A 16623-nucleotide genomic window follows, 5' to 3' on the forward strand; every position below is an offset into this window, starting at 1 on the left:
AAACCCAAACTGTTGGCAACCACTAATCTATTCTCCATCATTATAATTTTGCTATGTCAAGAGTGTTATCTAAATGGAATTATGTAATATGTAATCCTGTGAAGTGAGCTTTTTCACTCAGCTTACTGCCCTCAAGATCCATCCATGTTGTTGTATGTGTCCACAGTTCATTCCTTTTTTATTGCTAAGTAGTATTCCATTATATAGATGTCACCACAGTTTGTTTTTCCATTTACTCCATGTAAGACATCTAGGTTATTTTCAGTATTTTTACAACTACAAGTAAAGCTGATATGAACATCTGTGCATAGACTGTTATGTGAACATGAGTTCTCATTTCTTTAAGATGAATACTCAGGAGTGCAAATGCTGGGTCACATGGTAAGTGTGTAATTAACGTTATATGCCAAACTGTTTTCCCAAGTTAATTTTTAAGGAGTCAAATTGATTTTCCATTAGTAGTTTTCTTCATTATTTTGCTGTCATAAAAGCTTAAATTTTAAATTTAATAAATATTCACTTTTATTTTCTTCTACTTTACAAGGTTTTTTTTTTTTTTTTTTACATTTAATACATTTACAATTTATTTTGGCAAAAGGTCTAAAGCAAAGGTCTAAGTGAATTTTTTTCTAACTAGCAATTATCACAGTCACATTTCTTGAATAATTCTTCCCAGGCCTGTTAGTTTATGATACCTCCTTTTTTTTTAAACACATTCAATTCTTACATGGAATCTATGTATGAGTTATTATTTTCCTCTGTACTAAACAGTCAAAAGTGTCACAAGACAGACTTATCAGTAAAAGGAAAGGGAAGATTAATATCAAAATCTTAGAATAAAAACAGCCCATAAACAATAAATTGATCTTCACAGTTGTCAAGTTAGACACAAGAGGAAAATGTTTATTACAAAATTTAACCAGTTTTGCAAGATAACAACAATCAATTCTTTCAACTCTCACGATAAAATTGCTTAAGATCTTCAAGTTTTAGAGAGAAGGTGCTTTATAAACCACATAATTTAATTCAGAGAGGAGGAAAATGAGGCTCACTAATGAGCAACTTTACTGAGTCATATAGCCGGTTAGCAGAAAATGGCTTCAGAATACAAAAAGATCTTTAGGTTAATGACTGGTAAGCGCTGAGAGAAATAAGCAAGTCAGAAGAAAAAAGATCCCATTGTAATATATCTACTTTAAATTGTTTACCTTACGAAATCAGCATTATAAAGAAGGAAACAACTGCTTTAGTTCCAAGATACTTTTTTTTCCTGCCAATTTAAAGAGAAAATCATACACACAGTAAAAGATACACATAAATTCTATTTCCTTCCCTTGTTGAGCTTCCTGATAACCCCTTCTAAGGGGTGTACAAGGTCACTTGGCCTCTAACAGTTTCCCTATAATTATGAAGTTCCTAGTGTTTAAAAATACTCTCCAATTGTTAATGAAAGTGTGGAGAAAGGGACACTTGCACACACATACATCTATACTATATGAGCTCTATGGTTTTTTTCATTAAACAAAACGCTCCAGAGGGATTACTTAAGCAAATTATGCCGTATCATTACAATAGGATCCTTCTGAATCTTTTTAATATCATAATTCCTTTTTTAAATTTAAAAGTATTCATAATGATGCAGACATGTCAAACGGACATAAAAACCAGCTTGAAGGGGTTACTACTGTTTAAATCAGGGACAAGTTCAGGATCAAAATAAAGATGATGATGATGGATTATAATTCACTGAATAAAATAATAAACTATCAGCCCTCATGGATATAAACATGTAAATAAATAAATTGAAAGTTAGATTAGGAACAGGATATCGCACAGCTTCAAAATACCTCCCCACAACATACTTAATTACAAAGGGAACAAGGGTAACTTTCCCTTGGTGAAGACTGACACTTAATCAAGTGATCAAAGTTAGTGTCATCAGAAGCAGGAATACAGAAATCATGCACCACCTGATAAGATGCAATGAGGACACAGACTCCTTTCTGGAATCCCTGTCAAAAATACACAGTCTGACTCGATTCAAGAGGAAACTTCAGACAAATTCAAATTGAGAGATAATCTACAATACAACTGGTCTATAATAATCTTTAAAAGTATCAATGCCATGAAAGTAACAGAAAAATTGGAAAACTGTTTCAGATTGAAGTTGACTAAAGAGATGTGGCAAGTAAATACTACACTTGATTCTCAACTGGCTCCCCTTTTTATAAAGGTCTTTACTGGATGACTGTGAGACTTGAATAGAGCTCAAGGATTAGCAGCAATGCACTGATGTTTTCTTGATTTTGATGGTAGTATTGTGGTTATGTAACAGAAGTCCTCAGTATACACACTGAAATATTTGGAAGAGATGGGGCAACAGTCTCAAACTGTTCTGGGAAAAAAAAAAATCTTATTTGTACTAAATCTGCAACTTTTTATAAGTTTCTGATTACTGCAAGATGAAAAATGAAAAAAGTTAAAAGCATTCCAGGAGATTTATGCTTGCATTTAAATATGCCTATTTTATAATAAAATGTGTTACTTACACAATAATAATGCTTTATTAAAAATTACAGCAGATATGCATAAAATTGACCAAATTTAAACCACTTTTAAGTGTACGGTTCAGTGGCTTTAAGTGTATTGCCACTGTTGTACAACCATCACCAGCATCAATCTCTGGAACCTCTTTATCCTCCAAAACACCAAAGTGTCTTTGTACTTACTAAATGACAACTCCCCATCCCCCATCCCCACCCCCTAGCTCCTGCAGCCACCATTCCACTTTCTGTCTCTAGGAATTTTGACTACTCTAGGTGCCTCCTGTAAGTAGAATCATGCAGTATTTGTTCTTCTGTGACTGGTTTACTTCACTTTGCATGATGTCCTCAAGGTTTATACATATTGCAGCATGTGTCAGAATTGCATTCTTTTTAAGGTTGAATATGACCCTATTGTATGTGATACTATCATCTGTTGATGGACAGATGGGTTGGTTCCACATTTTGGCTACTGTGAATAATGCTTCCATGAATGTGAGTGTATAACACACCTTAGTTTTAAAAACGTTTTACTTTGAAAGAATAATAGATGAACGAAGTTGCAAAAATGGTCAAGTCCTGTGCATCCTTCACCCAGCTACTTCTAATGGTGACATCTCAGATAGTTCTAGTGTAACAGCAAACTGGAAACACTGGTATTACTATCAACTGAACTACAGACCTTTATTCTGTTTTCACCATTTAAAAAAAAAGAAAAAAAAACCTTGCATTCTTTTGTGTTTGTGTATAGTTCAATTTTATCCCATGTACAGATCTACGTAACCACCACTATCAAGATACAGACCTGCCCCCATTCTTCCAACCCATTCCTGTCCCTGTTGAGGTTGTTCAGTTGGTCAGTTGTGTCCAACTCTTTGCGACCCCATGGACTGCAGCACGCCAAGCTTCCCTGTCCTTAACTATCTCCTGGAGTTTGTTCAAACTCATGTCCATTGAGTCAGTGATGCCATCCAACCATCTCATCCCCCTTTTCCTCCTGCCCTCAATTTTTGTCAGCATCAGGATCTCTTCCAATGAGTTGGCTCTTTGCATCAGGTGGCCAAAGTGTTGGAGCTTCAGCTTCAGCATCAGTCCTTCCAATGAATATTCTGGGCTGATTTCCTTTAGGATTGACTGGTTTGATCTCCTTGCAGTCCAAAGGAGTCTCAAGAGTCTTCTCTAGCATCACAGTTCAAAAGCATCAAGTTTTTGTCACTCAGCCTTTTTTATGGTCCAACTTTCACATTCATACATGACTACTGGAAAAACCATAGCTTTGATATATGGACCTTTGATAGCAAAGTGATGTCTCTGCTTTTTAATACACTGTCCCTGGGCAACCACTAATCTATTCTACATCTCCACTAATTTTATGAAAAGTGTTATGTAAATAGAATCATACAGCATGTAACCTTTTGAGGTTGACTTTTTTTTCATTCAGTATGATGAACTTAAGGTCCGGGCTAGATGAAACACAATCTGGAATCCAGACTGCTGGGAGAAATATCAATAAGCTAAGATATGCAGATAACACCACCCTTATGGCAGAAAGTGAAGAGGAACTAAAGAGCCTCTTGATGAAAGTGAAAGAGGAAAGTCAAAAAGCTGGCTTAAAACTCAGCATTCAGAAAACTAAGATCATGGCATCCGGTCCCATCACTTCATGGCAAATAGATGGGGAAACAATGGAAACAGCGACAGACTTTATTTTCTTGGGCTCCAAAAATCACTGCAGATGGTGATGGCAACCATGAAATTAAAAGACGCTTGTTCCTTGGAAGAAAAGTTATGACCTACCTAGACAGCATATTAAAAAGCAGAGACATTACTTTGCTGACAAAGGTCTGTCTAGTCAAAGCTATGGTTTTTCCAGTAGTCATATATGGATGTGAGAGTTGGACTGTAAAGAAAGCTGAGCACCGAAGAATTGATGCTCTTAAACTGTGGTGCTGAAGACTCTTGAGAGTCCCTTGGGGTTGTGGTAAGGACTGCCTGAGTACATGCATACTGGAGTGGGTTCAGTTCAGTCGCTCAGTCGTGTCTGACTCTTTGTGACCCCAAGGACTGAAGCACGTCAGGCTTCCCCGTCCATCACCAACTCGTTAATAATACATACACTAAAAGTATATTTAAGTAGTATTTATAATAAAGATGCTAAACACATTTACATATAGGTTTTTGTGTGAACACAGGTTTTTATTTCTCTGGGATAAATGAGCAAGCATAGGATCACTGGATCTTATGTTAGCACACGTTTAGTTTGGTAAAAAACTGCCAAACTATTTTTGAGAGTGCTGTATCATTTTACATTCTTATAACATTTTATTTGTAAAGGGCCATCTGTGATGTTTAAGTAGAATCTGTTCATGGTTAATCTACTGCCTTTTCTATTGTTTGAAAAATGAAACATTTTATTATTTCAAGGCTTACTTCAAACTGGGATGTTAAGGCAAATACAAAGATCTGAATCAGGAACTTTGTAACCAACAATAGAAAGTAGTTTTTCTTCTTGTACCACTTTAGCAAGGTATTCTTTCTCTCCTCCTTAGGTGCCACAGGCTTTATGAGACCCCCGGACCATGAACGTTTCCACATTCCTCAAAACTGTGTCACCTACTGATGAGAAGAGCATGGGTTGCACATTCGCTTCAGCAGGTCTTGGCTCTGGTTCAACTCACCCTTCAGAAACCTGAGAGTGCCACTGCTCCTGGGCGTCAGCCGAGAATGCCAACCAGCCAGTGTGGAGGAGGCCTGAAATTTTCCAGGAAAATTCTTCTGTGCCCAGGTCAATTCAGTAAAATTTGTTAACTGAAGTATATTTGTTCATTTTAGCTGAAGTGTAATGAATTTAATTGTGTAATGAATTTAAATATTAAGTCTGACAAACAAATCTACTATTTTTTTTTAACCACAGGAAAATATGGATTTTTAAGTAGCTCTTTCTACCGAATAGAAGCATCGATGAGCTGACATTAATACTGTGCCTGGCACACAACCACCTCAACAAATGTTTCTTCATCCTGAATGAACTACTTACTTCACACACAAGGACTCCTATTTATTATCCAATTTCTTTACAATCTGAACAAGCACTTGTGTGTGTATGCATGTGTGTTTTGCAGGGAAGAGAGGTATGCTCAACTTGCCTTTTTTTGTCTGCTTATTCCAAGACCTGTTAGAGAAGAGTAAACAAATAATGGGGATATCTAGGAAAGACTGAAGTCACAGTTCACACAAGGCTCTCATGACTGAGTAGTCATGGTAGTCCTAAAGGTAGTCAGAGCAACCGTGTGTCAGAGTGGCAGCTAGGAAGACAGGGGATACAATGAGTGAAGGTGATTCAGAATTCATCTCTCTCAAGAGGAAGAGCCACATTTGCCTGACAAGCTCTAGCCGCAAGTCTGAAGCAGTCTTGGAAAAAAAAAGATGGTGAGTCTCCAGACTGAAAGCTCTGGGCTCAAGTGGCAAGACGGGCTTGGGAAGGCAAAGGAATGAAAAGAGGGATGGGGCTGATATCATTTAAGACTACTGACCCACTTAAAAATAGTTTCTCAAGAAGTACAAAGTTGGAGGACTTAACCTACCAGATACCAAGCCTTTGTTTAAAGCTATATGGCCATGTGATAACAAAGATGTCAATGCAGAGTGGTGGGGGGAAAGAATAGGCTTTCAACAAATGGTGCTAGATCATCAACTGGGGGGAAAAAATCTTTGATTCTACCTAATATCTTACTCAAAAGTTAGTACCATACAGAGTGTAGGCTTAAATGTGAAAGATAAAATAATCAGCCTTCTAGGAGGTAATTTAAGAGATTATTTTCATGACTTCAGGGAAGGTAAGGTGCTTTAAACAAGTAATAGAAAGCAGCAATCATAAAAGAAAAAAATTGATAAATTGGACTCAAGATTAAAAACTTCTGTCAGGAGAACATTAGGAGAATGAAAAGGCAAGCCATTGCCTAGAAGAAGATACTTGCGATATATGTAACTCAAAGAACTCACACCCAGAATACGCAAAAAATTCCTACAAATCGATATGAGGCGATCTAAAAGAAAGGCAATGCCAAAGAATGCTCAAACTACCGCACAATTGCACTCATCTCACATGCTAGTAAAGTAATGTTCAAAATTCTCCAAGCCAGAATTCAGCAATACGTGAACTGTGAACTTCCAGATGTTCAAGCTGGTTTTAGAAAAGGCAGAGGAACCAGAGATCAAACTGACAATATCTGCTGGATCATCGAAAAAGCAAGAGAGTTCCAGAAAAACATCTATTTCTGCTTTACTGACTATGCCAAAGCCTTTGACTGTGTGGATCACAGCAAACTGTGGAAAATTCTGAAAGAGATGGGAATATCAGACCATCTGACCTGTCTCTTGAGAAACCTGTATGCAGCTCAGGAAGCAACAGTTAGAATTGGACATGGAACAACATACTGGTTCCAAATAGGAAAAGGAGTACGTCAAGGCTGTATATTGTCACCCTGCTTATTTAACTTATATGCAGAGTACATCATGAGAAAAGCTGGGCTGAAGGAAGCACAAGCTGGAATCAAGATTGCCGGGAGAAATATCAATAACCTCAGATACGCAGATGACACCACCCTTATGGCAGAAAGTGAAGAAGAACTAAAGAGCCTCTTGATGAAGGTGAAAGAGGAGAGTGAAAAAGTTGGCTTAAAGCTCAACGTTCAGAAAACTAAGATCATGGCATCTGGTCCCATCACTTCATGGGAAATAGATGGGGAAACAGTGGAAACAGTGTCAGACTTTATTTTGGGGGGCTCCAAACTCACTGCTGATGGTGACTGCAGCCATGAAATTAAAAGACGCTTACTCCTTGGAAGGAAGGTTATGGCCAACCTAGATAGCATATTTAAAAGCAGAGACATTACTTTGCCAACAAAAGTCCGTCTAGTCAAGGCTATGGTTTTTCCAGTGGTCATGCATGGATGTGAGAGTTGGACGGTGAAGAAAGTCGAGCGCCAAACAATTGATGCTTTTGAACTGTGGTGTTGGAGAAGACTCTTGAGAGTCCCTTGGACTGCAAGGAGATACAATCAACCCATCCTAAAGGAGATCAATCCTGGGTGTTCATTGGAAGGACTGATGTTGAAGCTGAAACTCCAATACTTTGGCCACCTCATGCGAAGAGTTGACTCATTGGAAAAGACCCTAATGCTGGGTAGTATTGGGGGCAGGAGGAGAAGGGAACGACAGAGGATGAGATGGTTGGATGGCATCACTGACTTGATGGACATGGGTTTGGGTAGACTCTGGCAGTTGGTGATGGACAGAGGCCTGGCGTGCTGCAATTTATGGGGTCGCAAAGAGTCGGACACGACTGAGCGACTGAACTGAACTGAACTGAAAAGAAAAATGGCCAAAATATTTAGGCAAAAGAGTATTTCACAAAGGAGGATGTCCAAAAAGCAAATAAGCGTATGAAAAGTCATCAGGGAAATGCACATTAAAACCACAACAAGACACAACAACATACCCACTAGGATGGCTAAAATTAGAACAATTTAAACTACAGCCACTGATTGCAAAGACTGGAGCAACTGGGATTCTCATTCTTTAATGGAGGGAGTGTAGACTGGTATTCCCACTTGGAGAACTGCTTGGAAGTATTTACTAAAACTATACCAGGTTTATATCCCACAAAAATGAGTATTTACATGTGCTAAAAGACACGCACAAGACCGTTCTTGACAACTTTATTCTTAACTGAAAAAAACCTAAATGTACATCAACAAAATGGTTAAAACAAGAAACGGTATAAGCAGACATGGCAATGAAATGAATTATTACTATATGCAACAACACGGATGAGTATTACAGACATAATGTATAAAAGAAACCAGATAACTATATACAAAATACACATTGCATGATTCCATTTCTATGCGGTTCCAAAGACACAAAACTGATCTATGATGGTAATTCAGAATAGTGGTTACCTGATGCTGGGAAAGACTGAAGGCAGGAGAAGGGGACAACAGAGGATGATATGGTTGGATGGCATTACCGACTTGATGGACCTGAGTATGAGCAAGCTCTGGGAGTTGGTGATGGACAGCGAAGCCTGGTATGCTGCAGTCCATGGGGTAGCAAAGAGTCGGACACAGCTGAGCGACTGAACTGAACTGATAGGGTGGGGTAGAGTACTGACTGAAGAGCGGCATTGAAGAGCCTGCTGGACACTTAACAGAGATAGTTATTATCTCTCTACTGGGTAGTATTTATACTGGCATATACTTTTGTAAAAATTCATCCTGTTGTACACTTACGGTTTGTGTGCTTTGCTGTGCGTATGCTATATGTCAAAAAGTGTTTCTCAGAAAAATCAACATACTTAGATTAACAGCAGCTATGTTACAAGTAAATGAATATATGACCATAGTTAAAAATATACCACTCTAGAAAAATTTGTTTTGCTTATTAATACCTTGCCTTATTCTGGGATATAAATATAAGGCTATATTTATATAGATATAATATGTCTCAAGAGGTAGTATGTATGAGGGCAAGAACTTGGATCTGGAGTTAGAGCCCAGGTTTAGGTTCTGGTTTCCCTGTTTACTATCTATGTGAGTTTGCCCTCTCTGAGCCTTCAGCTTCCTATCTATAAAAAGCGGCCAGCAGTCCCTCCTCTACAATGCTGTTATGAGGATTTCAGATAACAGACCTTAAGTACCTGGCACTCTGTGCACTCAGTATCAACTATCATCACATTTAAACTTATACCAAGTCTGTGGCTCAAATCACAATATAGCCTTAACAAGATCTAAGCCAATGTTTGCCTACTTGGCACAAACATTCACACTACTCTGCATATACTTTTAAAAGGTCACTGAGGGACTGACTGCCTTGATGGTCCAGTGGTTTAGACTCCGAGCTTCCAATGTGGGGGGCGGGTTGGGTTCAATCCCTGATTAGGGAACTTAGATCCTACATGCTACATGGTGCAGTCAAAAATTTTAAAAATAAAACAGAATCACACAGCTTAAAAGGTCACTGAAAGAATAAATCATTTAAGAAAACTATTAGTAACCACATTAAAGATACAGGAAGTTGACTTTATTTCTAATTTCTACAACCAATCCCAAGAAAATATGAAACAATGCCCAAGGTTAAAGGACTGAGACCATAACCTCTGAACTAATTCAAGGGACCAGTAGTAGTCTGTTAAAAGATAGAGGCTTTGAAACAGAACAGGACACTGTAACCCAAAAGTTCTCACCAGTAGTACCTTGAAGGATACTGGCTGTAGATACTTCCAAGTTAGAGGAAAGACCACAAGAGAAAAGCTTCTAAGCAAGTGCTTAGAATGATTCTGCATACTTCTCTAAGAGAGAGAGAATCCTCGACCAAACCTCTGCCCTTCATCATCCACACAAAATATCCCCTATCCCAAAGAACCTTGAGCACACATTTGGTGGTAATGGTGGGGTCTCTAAGAGGCTCTCTAGGGAATCCCAGAATCAACCATTGAGAGTTCCTTCTGGACAAGCTAAAAACTCACCAAAGAGAAATCCCCATCTTTTATAATAGCGGTCCCCAAACTTTCCGGCAGCAGGGACCAGTTTCATGGAAGACAGTTTTTCCACGGTGGGGGAAAGGGATAGTGCAGGAGGTAATGTGAGAGAGATGGGGAGTGGCAGATGAAGCTTCCACTGACCTGCTGCTCACTTCCTGCTGTGTAGCCCAGTTCCCAACAGGCTAAGGACTGACACTGGTTAGGGAACAGGTCCAAGGCCTGGGGATTGGGGATCCCTGTTTTATAGGACACCAGCCCAGCTTAATCAATGTATACATCAACTTTCAAGGCCAGACAGCACTTCCAGATGACGTAATCCAGCTTTACCAAGGACCCTTCACCCCAAACACATTTTTATAGGGACTGAGTTGGAAGTGGACGGTTGTGGTGAAGAACACAAGCAGAAAGGTTAGTGTAAGAAAAGGGAAAAGACAACTTGTATCTGAACTTATGCTACTGACTTAAATAATACAAACGACACTAGCAAGCCTTATTTAATGGAACACAGACACACACACTCACTACCTTTTACCACAATATGTTTGAGGTTTATAATTAATCACTTGTTTAAAAAAAATCTGTATTTTCTTCAGAAAAAAAGAGAAAATATTATATAAACAATTAACATTGATTTGCATTACAAATGTTGCCTGTTATTTCAGTAGTCCAAATTATTCAAATCTTTACTGTAACATCCTCATGGGAGTTTTCAGATACCGTCACTATCAAAATGCACTGTTAATGAATCCTCCCAGCCTCCATTCCTGTTTAGAAGTCATCTTGTCATAAAAAACAATAGAAAAAGCTTTTCTTCTGAGCCATATGAAGATTTAAATTTAGTTAACTCTTTGTTTTCAATACATCTAGAGATGCCTGGGCCATGATGTCACAAAAGTTTTCACGCTTCTAAAATTTAAAATCTATAAAATGATAATTTTCTTTTCTCTGAGTGGTGTATTCTCAACGTATTAAATTGAATTGTTCAGTTGCTAAGTGGTGTCTGACTCGCAACCCCATAGACAGCCAGGCCTCCCTGTCTTTTGCTATCTCCAAGACATTGCTCAAACTCATGTCCATTGAGTTAGTGATGTCATGGTGCTCAACGGTGGCTAGCAAAACATGGTGTTCAATGGTGGCTAACAAAACAAAGAGAGCCCCTAAAAATAAAGTCTTTTTAGTAAAGACCTGAGAAAGGTGGTGGTGTTTGTTTCATTTTAGGATTATCATCCTCCCTTCAACATAGGGTGCAAACTTTAAGACTACTTAATAAAACTCCCACAATTCCAAAGCTGAGTATTTTTCAGAGACCTCAGAATTTCTCTGAACTTGCCACTTTAAAAACAAAAATCCGACCCTACTAGCATCAACTGTATCAATAATACACAATATTATTTAAAATATCTGTCAAATAAATAGTATATTCCACATACTTTTATTTCCTGCTTCCATCAGTAACAATATTAATATTACTTTGGTACTATATATCAATACTTATGTGAGAAGCACTCGTGAATTATCTCATTCAGTCCTCACACGATGGTATGAGATATGAATGATTATATTCATTTTACAGATAAGTTTCCTGAATTATCCACAACAATTTGGAAGGAGAAAAAAAGATGCTTCTAAGGTAAGATGAAGAAAGTATAACCAACATTCACAGTACTGTGTACAGATAAACCCTGGACCTTCTGTTTTCTTTCTCAGCTGCTGGCTCAGGGGGCTCTTTTGAAATTCTCCATTAATATTGATGTTTTCAGCCAGTAAATGTTCCAGAATCTTCCATCCTCAAACAAATCAGAGAGAAACAAAACAAACCCCTCCCTTCTGTGACCTTTTAGCTCTCCTCCTCCTCACCACCAAGCTGCTTGAAAGGGCCCTGTCTATTCACTATCTCTACTTCCTAACCTCCCACTCACTCCTCAACCCAGCACAATCTGGCTTCCACCCTATCACTCCACTGAAATTGCTCTTTCAAGAGTCACTTTATTTTAGTGCAAAAGACTAAAAAAACAGTGCAGGCACAGGCCTATGTTGCTGACCACTGCATCCTTAGGGCCTGGCTCACACTACTTCTGTTCCTTCTGGGGCGCGTGGTCCACCGACCTCTCTTTTGTTTTGAAAGTCCACAAAGTACGGTTTTGGGATTTGTTTCTCAGCATAAGGGGAGGTGTCAGCCGGTGTCACCAGAGAGTGATACTACTCTTGCTGTTGCTGTTTAGTTGCTGAGTCGTGTCTGACTCTTTGTGACTCCATGGACTATAACTCGCCAGGCTCCTCTGTCCATGGAATTCTCCCAGCAAGAATACTGGAGTGGGTTGCCACTTCCTTCTCCAGGGGATCTTCCCAACCCAGGGACTGAACCCGGGTCTTCTACTTGGCAGGCGGATTCTTTACTGCTGAGCCACCTGGGAAGTCTAATACTACTCAGGGCAAAAAGCTGCTGGGAGCAGAGAGCAGGAGCAAGGGAAATTAGCTGACTGAAACTACTCGGGGCAGTCAGCTAATTTCCTTTGCTCCTGTTCTCTGCTCCCAGCAACTTTCTTCAGTACTTCATGTAAATTTTCCACAGATATTGCCATCAGCTGACAAGAATAGCTGACACGCGTTTAAAGAAATTTCTAGCTGTAAAGTTTTAAATTAGCATTCTGGTCAAGACTAGCGAGAGTTCAACCTCCAGAGACCAGGGTATTCTGGGAAAAACAAACAAACAAATCCCAAAACTGTACTTCGTAGGCTTTCAAAACGAAAGATCCCTTTTCAGTCTCTAACTAAAATATGTACACCTTGTAAAGCTCTTGGCAGCTGCCCTTTCCCTAACAGTGTTGTTACTCTCTATATCATGAATGCCTGCTATGAAAGCAACTCATCTTTTGGAGGAAAAAAACATCTAGCAAAAGTTATAAAACTGCAACCAAATGCAGTTAAAATTCAATTATCTGAACTAATGAGAAAGAAAGCAATGTCCAAGATAATCTAAAACTCACAAATTTGGCCTTAAAATATGACCTACGGAACAGAAGATTTACCTCACAAATGATGTCTTTCCCAAGTACTACTAGTTTTAATTTGTTCCCTGACCACCCATCAATTGAGAAGAAGATGATCTAGAGACATGTAAGGTAACAGAAGGAAACCAAACAATGAACGAGGGTTAGATATAGCCATAAATTATCCAAAGAAAATAACACATAATGGCTCTCTTGGGGTAGATTATCATAGAACAAAAGTTTTGTATATCTGAAAAAATCAAAGGTAAACACATTCCAAAACAGTGCTCATGACTGTGTGTGTGTATACAGATAATACAGGTAATAACCATAGGTGGATCTATCTGCACTGATAACTTTCATGGAAACTACAGAAGGAATTCCCATGACAAACAAATTTCTAGCTAGCCGACCTTTTAATGTTGTTATGGTTTAAAGTTTTACTTTTTCCTGAGAGATAGAAAGACTAAAGGGTAAAAAGGAAAAACAAACAAACCCAGACAACATTTATTATTTGCAATTACTATTATACTTTTGATTAGAAATGACTTGGAATTAGCCTATAGGATAAAGCCAAATTTTTCAAAAATTCCCCCTCTGTAATTTACAGAAGAAATGTATACAAATTTTACCAAACGGTATTTACTCTTATTCTCTGTGTACTTTTGATATTTTTAGTTTTATTTCATTTTTTCTTAAAACCTGGTCATGATTCCCTATAAATGATCTTACAAACCAGAAACAAGTCATAACCCAGAAAGCACTGACTCTCTCCTATGATCAGCTTTCTAAGAATAACTCATTTTACAGTCTTGGGGCCATGGCTGAAAGTTTATATAAGCGAAAAAAAAAAAAAATCAAAATATCTCTGTACACAATCTTAGCACAGAATTTGTGTTGGTTATGTCATTATGTCCCCAACTGCATCCATTAATTCTGTTCAAGTTTAATTCACCTCACAATAATATTATCCTCCTCCTTCCTTCTGATCTACTTCCTCTAAATCCAATTATTGCCTCCAACATATAAGAAGAGGAAAAAGAGCTTCTTTTAAAACAAAGAACTCCTTGATCTGGTACTTACAAGGACAAATTGCATTCTTAAATCATATTATTTGAATGAATCAAGTAATCTGATAAAGTGTTCCCTTTCTCTTTATAAAATTTTGCATAAAAGTAATAAATAAAAAATATTATTCATTTTTCAAGTTCATACTACCCTCAGTCTAGGAAGCAAGCCGATTTAAAGATAAAATTAAAGATACCACCAGTGGGAGTATATGTCGGTTCACATATTCCAGGCAAATCAGTAATATATCAGAAATTTTAGAATGCATATTCTTTTGATTAAGCAATTTTATCTGCAAGAATGTATTCCACAGATGTAGTCGTAAAAGTATTCAAAGATATTTCCACAAAATGTTAATTCCTGCATTGTTTTTAAAAGAGCAACTGAAAACTTAAAGGGTAAATAGACTCTAGCCTTTATTTTTTAAAAAAGATAAAGCTATACTGCTCATAGGGAAAGGTGTTTAAAACATTTTTAAGTGAAAAAGCCTTACTGAAGAGGCATTTCTCTCTTGATTCTCCTACCTATCATATCCTTCCTTTCTCCTCCTTTAGTGATCTGCTTCTTCTGCTTGCCTCATAAACGTCCATGTTCCCCAGGCTTTGGCTTCCTTTTATTCTTATCCTTGAGAGATCTCTTCTCCATTGTGTTTGACAGTGTACGCCCACAATGCCCAAACCTCTATCTGTGGCTGCCCAACCTCTGTACACCCAACTACCTTTCTGAATCTCTCTACATGGATTTCCCACATAGATCTCATATTCTCCAATTTCAAAACTGAAGTCAAACTCTACTCAAAGAACAAACAGAAACCACTTGTTCTTATACAATATTCTGAATTCTAAATCCAGAGTGTTACTTCTGTCTGTTCCCTCTGCCATCTTCTTCCATCTCCTTCCCTCAAATTAAATCAACCACAAATTAAGTCCTTAACATCTCTTACTGTATTTAACATCCCACAACCAGTATCGGATTTCAGGGCCTCATTATTTTTGGCCATGATTCCTGTAGTCCACTTGAAACTCCTTACCTTATCCAGCATGGCGAAGATACTCCCTCTTTCCTCCAGCCAGACAAAACTACCTTCTGGTTCCTCTACTGGCTCCATGTTATGTCTAAGTTGTCCTATATGCCACTTCTACCAATTTGCTATTCTTAATAGTTTCAGAGAACTCATTTGCTAAGCTTCCAAAAGCCTATTCAGGCACAGTGTTTTTCTGTGAAGCGGTATCACCAATATTTATCAAGTTATTATGTGATAGGAACTGGGCAAGGTATTTATTTATACACTATCCAACTTAATCTCAACCATCCATTTTTAGAAGAAGGAATAGGCTCAGAGAGGTCAAGAAAATCTGCTCAAGGTCCCATAGAGTTATGTTCGGAAAACAGGGCTCTAACATTAAAAAAAATCAGTGCTCTTTTCATTACGTCAGGTTGCTTGTCTGAAATAATTCTTTATATCTATTTTATTTAACAAGGTGAATCAAATTTATTTTCATGTTTTTTTCCTCTAGTAGGCAATAAACCAATGCTTCTCCAGCTTAACTTTTAATAAAGTATCTTTTAACAGAATACGACCTGAATATCTGCATTAAAAAAAAGTTTCAAAGGTAATTCTGATGGCAAGTGAAGGTTAAGAACCACTGTGTTAAGCTTCCAGAGAATATAAATATTACTGGAATTTATTACTCTTGGGGATACCATAAACGTCTCTAAACTCCACTGCTAAACTCAATAATATAGGTAAATCAATGAAATAGTACTTTTTCTTAAAAAACATTCTCCCTTACTTACAATGATTTGATTATACAAATATTTCTTAAAGTTCTGTCAGTATACATATGTGAGAAAATCACTATTAAATTTAACTCTCTTAAGATTTCAAAAACAAGAAGTTTAGGATAAATCTTCAACATTTTTCTTAAAAATTAAAATCAAAAATTTTCCTTTAACAATCAAACTTACATTACTATACTAATCCTTAAAACAGTTATAATTATGTATATAATTTAAATGTTGTAGAATTCTTGGGAAAAAACCCACATTTTTAAAAATTAATCACAACTTCACTTGCAGTTGAACACTAAGAAATGAATATGTGAACAGCAGTGACAGAAACTTTTCTTCACTTCCAGAAACCAAGGTCACTGGTAATCTGATTAAAATCTGTATTTTTTATTCAGGTGTAACACCTGCACTGTGCTTCAAGCAAACTTCTGAAACCTAATGAGACAGAAAGCTGTCATCTACTGGCTCATTATGATACAGAGGAATAAGTCCTAAATATGGAAAGAAGTAAGGAGACATGGTGATTTCAGTACAAGTAAAAAGTAATGCATAATCAAACATTCTGTTTTGGCTTCAGCTAAGAGAAAATTTGAATTTGGCACCTGAATCTTATGTAGTCTTTTTTTAAGGAACAAAGGTGCTACTAAAAATATCCAGTGTAAAAAGTTAGGGAGCTCCCTGGTGTCCT

The 16623-nt window shown here is 37.6% G+C and overlaps 1 protein-coding gene across 17 annotated transcripts in view; it reads right to left on the minus strand.

The window, feature by feature from the left end:
* Positions 1 to 16623, minus strand: part of AFTPH (aftiphilin) — a 70322-nt gene that overhangs the window by 41955 nt on the left and 11744 nt on the right. The gene's annotated exons all lie outside the window — the stretch shown is intronic.

This window comes from Giraffa tippelskirchi, chromosome 4 (assembly GCF_054371585.1).
Source record: "Giraffa tippelskirchi isolate mGirTip1 chromosome 4, T2T-mGirTip1v1.2.pri, whole genome shotgun sequence".
Taxonomy (NCBI): Eukaryota; Metazoa; Chordata; class Mammalia; order Artiodactyla; family Giraffidae; genus Giraffa; species Giraffa tippelskirchi.